A 6,361-nucleotide genomic window follows, 5' to 3' on the forward strand; every position below is an offset into this window, starting at 1 on the left:
TTTTAAATATAAAACAAAAATAATTTATTATCTGACAATCGTAAATGTCAAAGAAATGTTATTTTAATTACTGTTATTTATAAAAAAAAAATTATATAGTCGCTTACAAATGCAATAAAAAATATGTCTGACCCATTAATAGATATACTACTTAATATAAACATAAAAAGAAATGAAATTTGTATCAATAATCTTTCGAAAAGAAAATTATATAATATATAATATAAGAATAAATACTTTACGTCGGTTAATCTTCAACTAAATAGAATTCTCATCGCAGGTCACAGAAACCATACCAATGTATAGGAAATAGTAAAAGCGATAGGTGATGGTAGAGTATACTCGAGGGAACCGAAGGAATATTAAGGAAGATTCTAACACCCGGGATGACCTCTCAACGCTGTACGAGCCATCGGGCACACTGTAAATTTCACTTTGCGGAACTTAAGATCGAGAGAAACGCTGGGGACTCACTTTAACTTCAGTTATACCCACTGGCTCATGGACTTTGCTTTCCTACGAGTGAGACTAAAAGAAAAAGACAACGATACGGATAAAGAGAAAGAGAAAAAAAAAGAGAGAGAGAAGGAAAGATAACAGTCAAACAAAAAGAACAAGAAATACAAAATAAATGAGAAAAACATTCCGTGCTAAGAAAGAAAGTGATGAAGGAAGATTAGAAAGTTAAGTCAAATGAATAAAACAAAGGCAGAATAAAAACAGTAATACTGATAGAGAGAGAGAGAGAGATAGATAGATAGATTAAAGATAAAACTATTAAGATAAGATCAAGAGGATATAGTAGAGATGTTGGTCATGATCTTCTATTAGTAAAGGGTTAGATAGACAAACTGTTTGCAGTTCTAATATTAGCATAGGGATAAGGAAGCTTCTAAGGTGTATACTGATCCCTTTACTATCATGACCTCCTCTCTTACTCCTACGCATAGCAATTCATCTAATTGTAAGTGAGCTATATATTGCTATTACTACACTTACGATAGAGACAAGGAAATAGTTAATCCAAGGATTCTCTTTCTTACTTAGGACTCTCATACTCATTCCCCAACCCCCTAACCTCCACCCCCTTCCTCTTTCTCTTTCTAATGCAAATGGTTTTGTCTTTTCTTGGTTAACCTAATTCTAAACGTTCTGAAAGCCCGCAATTCGCTTAAGACTCGAATGATTCACTTAGTGTAGTCTGAACGATCCTTCAAAGTAGTGTATATATATATATATATATATATGGGTATACTAACATGAATACAATGAAATATGGACCACCTATCCTCCAATCTATTGTCCCCTTGTGCTCTTCATTAATCTAAGCTCTTATGACCAACAGTGTGTTTCCTACGAACCGAATGGAAACTCATATGTCCTCATGAAACTATCACGGAAAATGTCTGCTTTATCTCTATATTCTCTATACTAAATTACTCTATGTAATATATGTGTATATGTGTGTGTTTCTTGCAGTATATATATGTATGGATATATTAAGTATGCTTTATAAGTATGGGTTTAGTGTGTATACTTCATATAATAATGTTTAGAAGATAGTTTATGGGATGCATTATGTTAGATCGATCGTTCTAATATTTATGATTAATTTATCTAATTTTTTGTTTCAATGATTATTATATTATTATTAATATATTTTTTGTTTGTTAATTTTTATTTTTATTTTACGTATATTTTTTTGTATTCTTATTAATCGTAAATCGATATTATCGAATGTGATACGTTTGTTTATTTATTCTAAACAACGTATCGTTAAATATTATATAAACACCTGTAATATCATTTGTTAAAACTTCGTAGAATATAAAATTTGACGATAGATAAATAATAGAAATAAATAAAAGTACTACTGTATCGAGAACAATACAAATATAAAAAAAAAAAGATAAGAGAAAAGGGGAAAAAGATAAAATGAATAGAAGAATTCTTTCCCTTTAGAGAAAGGGGAAAAAATGAATGAAACAAAAAAGAAAAGGGCAAAAGAGAGTGCCTTTGATTCGCGACTTGCTTCGTATCCATGATTGAAATCTTATTACGATCCTTCGCTATAGTAGTAGACCCGTGTGTGTGAGTGTATGAGACAGAGAGACAGAGAGACAGAGAGAAAGATAGAAAGTTGTTCCTTTGACACCCACAAGTGCTCTACGGAAAGCCAATTGCGATTCAATATCTTCCTTTTCCATGCCTTATTTCTAGTAGCAGCAATTTAAATCGTGTCAGATTCTTTCCATTTTCCGTTCTTTCAACGTTTCTCTCTATCGATTTTTCAAAATTTTACTTTTTTTTTTCTTTTTTGTATCTCTCATAAATAATTATACAATACTTTGGTAATAATAAAAGTTGATTCTCGAATCAGATAGATTAAAGTAACAGAACGTAGTAGATATTATAAAAAAATAACCTCATTAACCTCAAAAATAACTTCAAAAAAATATTGGATTGGAAGTATGAGAAGATAAGCAACTAATTATTATTATTTATTTATTTAACAACAAAAAAGAAAGGAAACATATTTTCAATCGATCGATACATTATATATATATAAGAAAGAATAAAAAAAAAACCGGTTTGTGTACTTATGTACGCACGTAAGAAGTTATACTTCTTTGCCGTACCAAAACGAACATAACCTCAATAACCTCTATAACCTAAAAAATAACTTCAAAAAAATAACTTCAAAGAAAAAAAACAACTTAAAAAAAAAATTATTATTATATATATAAGAAAGAATAAAAAAAAGAAAAAGAAAATATCAAAATATGAATATCAGTCCACACTAAATATAAGAAAGATATATCGAATTAGTTTATGCGTCAACAGTCATGGCGCTGTGGTAGCACTTGTTCCCGCTTCGATCATTTAAGTCAAGCAGCGCTGAGTACGATTAGTATTTGGATGGGTGACCCGCTTGAGAAAAAAAAAGAGGAACGAAGAAGAGAAGACAACTTCATGGTGTCGTTCGGAAAAAATTCACTCCCATCACATTTTCCCAAACGCGCCAAAAGAAGTATAACTTCAATAAATAATGTGTTTAATTAAATGGATACAGAATTTGTATTTGTTTAATTAAATGAATAAGAAAATAAATGAAGATATATTGAAAATATATTTAACAAGTTACATTATAACATTAACAACAAATGCAGACAATAATCGTGATAATTATGCAAATATAAATATACAAAAAAAAAATAAATAATAATATATATAATAAAAAATGAAAGACATTATAGATCATGAAGAACATGTTAACGTCATTTCGATCAGTCGATTAATTAACGTACCGGTTCGACACTCCGTTCGTCCTCATCGATTACTTTGCAGAGAACGTTTCGACGTACGGTTTACAAATTAGTTCTGTGCATGACATAATTCAGATCAATGCGTCACTGTCCCATGTGGTCGTAAGAACCGAACGGGTGTGAGGAGAATCCTGGTCGTGTGAAAATCTGGCCAGATAGGCTGAGTTATACATTATTGTTACAGCTCGTGATACAGCTCGTTATCATACTACGGATTTTCTGTTATAAACTGTAAACCGATTTAACGATTAATAATATAGTTACTTCGTTACTATATTTATCATATTCGAGAATGAATCTTTTGCAACTTCGAATTATATATTTTAATTTTGTAAGTGAATATACCTATAGTCAACGTTAATAAATGTTTTATTTGAAATTTATTTTATTTCAATAATAATAAGGTCATTTATATATAAATAAATGTTAAGGAGAAGATAAACGAATTCAATGAAATATTCGTCTGTTGTATTTTGTAATTTTCGTATCTTTTATGATGATAATTGATTTCGAGTCATACTTGACATACGAATGCAAAGGGTTAATAATTGATTCACGTACTCGTGTGCGAATAAAACTATATATATATATACATATATAAATTATTTTGTTCAATTAAAAAATGTATGAACAATATCATACGATATAAATATAACTCATTTATAAACAATTGTATAATTTGTGATGGACGAGCAAAAATGTTGCTGGAAATTCGTTTTATTTTAATAATTTAAACGAAAATAACGTATTCGGGGGAAAAAAATCAAAAGAAATAAAGAATAAACGTAGAAAAAAGATATACGATATATAAAATATAAAAAAATAAAAGGCAAACGCAGTGATTCGAGTTTCCACTGAAATTTACTGTACAACCATGGAAGGGTAGGAAAAAATTGAACGTTAAATGTAACAGCTGACAGCAACTAACTCGTTTTGTTAACTTTTCTTTTAAATGATAACCGATGAACTTTAATATACGTTCTAATATATATGTATGTATTTGTGTGTACGTGTAAGCGTGTGTGTTTACGTGTACCACCATCGAACAGTAATTCTATTCTGTATACATCTATTCTGTATGCAAGTATTCAACGATTTACTTTTTGTGGTACGTTTTGATAGATGTGCATACTTTGAAAAATATTGCAACAATATTTACGATAAACTTTAACAACGATAAATTAAAATTTGTAATATAATATAATGATTCTTCTCGTTAAATTGTGTAAAAATGAAAATATTTGATTATTATATGATAAACTATAATTTTTCTATTATATTAAAATAAATATATTAAATTATATCGTTTGACAAAATAATATAATAATATGTTGTAAAGGATTAGAAAACAAACAAAAAATAAGTAAAAAAAATTATGTTTTACTCTCGTGGTTAGTTAGAAAAAATCGAAGCATTTTTTTGTTTGTTTTTTTCACCGAACTCTTTTAAAGAGGAAAAAAAAAGTAAGAAAACCTAATATAATAATAAAAGATAGAGTAAGGAAAAAAATAAAAGAAGGAAAATAAAGTAAAGTTAAGGGTAGAGAAATGGGGTGTTCCGTTAAAAAACTTTCTCATTAAATCCGTGCGGTTTTGCATTAATTATACGAAAGAAATTGTTTTTTTTTCTTCTTCTTCTTCTTCTTCTTCGTCTTCTTCTTCTTCTTTTAACCCGACTTTCTTTCCTATATAACCAAGATTTTCTCTTTTATTTTCATCTTTTCTTTATTCCAGTAACCCCGAAAATCCCAGGAGCTAACTACCCCAAGTTCCGTTCGAACTATCCACCACTTTTCCTATTTTTTTTAATCCTGTTGCAGAAACCAGAACGATAATAAAAGTGTCGAACGATTATTTACGTACTCGAACCTTTTCCTATATTTTATTTTATTTTTTTATTTGAAAATATCTTATTATATTGTGAGGAAATTTTGGAAATTGTTTAGAACAGCATTTTAAAACGTAAGATAAGAAAAGCTTTTGAGAAATTTTACCTATACTTTCTTTTCACATTTTTTTTTTCCATTCCTTTAATCCTAAGAACAGATCGATCGTGAAATCGAGAGATATATATTTCCTATAAAGAACGTTTCACGTTTTATAGAGAAACTTTCATCCTGTTAGATCGTTAGAAAAGTATCGTCGTTTAAAGCTAAATCGAGCGTTAGAATGAACGACTAAATTTAAATCGTCGATCGAACAACATTCATCGAACTTTATCTTCAATTATTTTCTCTTTGATAATATTTATCTCGTTAAACAATATAATTACTATGTTAAACAAAATTTAATTATATATACATTTTTTATCGTATCGTTGCGATCAGTTTTAATCTTAAAAAACAAAACAAAAATGAACAAATATAAACGTATCAATGTTACTATTGGAATAATTTCATTTAATTTTTATAAACAGAAATAAATTTATTGAAAAAATTCTTTAAAAATGTATTCAATATTAAAAAACTTATACAGAAATTAGTATTTGTAATCTTAAGGTTTTAAAATTTCATCTGACTGTTATTCAAGAATAATATATTTCTAAATAAAAATTTCGTTTATAATAATGTATTAAATAAAAATAAAAAATAAAAATAAAAAAAAAATTAACAAATGAACAGAGATATTTGTATCAGTAATATTTTATTTTCTAAAGTTAAATCTAACTGTTCCATCCCATAGAACGAATATGCAAATACCTTTTAAAAGTCAAGCTTTCTCGTAAAGCCCAATAGCATAGCACAATCTATCCTGGTGTCGTCACGTTCGAACGATCTCACGTCAAACCGACAACTCGTTTGACGTGGGTTCGACAAAGAGAACGGTTCTTCCATTCTTCCCATAGAACGTAACCTGAAATTTCCATATTTTACGTTTACACGAGCCGGACGTTTCTGATTTGTCATAGGTACGTTTGACGAAAGTTATTCTAAGAAAAAAACAAATATCAACGAAAAGTAAAAACATACAATAAGATCAATTTATTATATAAGACAATAAATATCATATCACTAAATAAAAACACCATAGCTACTT

At 28.4% G+C, this 6,361-nt stretch overlaps 1 long non-coding RNA gene across 1 annotated transcript in view; it reads right to left on the reverse strand.

Moving 5' to 3' along the window:
- LOC122514863 overlaps nt 1-6,047 on the reverse strand; it is a 70,136-nt gene extending 64,089 nt beyond the window's left edge. The window contains exon 1 of the long non-coding RNA XR_006303140.1: nt 6,025-6,047. This is a non-coding gene — a long non-coding RNA (uncharacterized LOC122514863). The remainder of the gene's footprint in view (nt 1-6,024) is intronic.
- Nucleotides 6,048-6,361: the final 314 nt, after the last annotated feature.

The sequence above is a fragment of the Polistes fuscatus genome, unplaced genomic scaffold (genome assembly GCF_010416935.1).
Source record: "Polistes fuscatus isolate 324 unplaced genomic scaffold, CU_Pfus_HIC Scaffold16, whole genome shotgun sequence".
In the NCBI taxonomy this organism is placed as follows: Eukaryota; Metazoa; Arthropoda; class Insecta; order Hymenoptera; family Vespidae; genus Polistes; species Polistes fuscatus.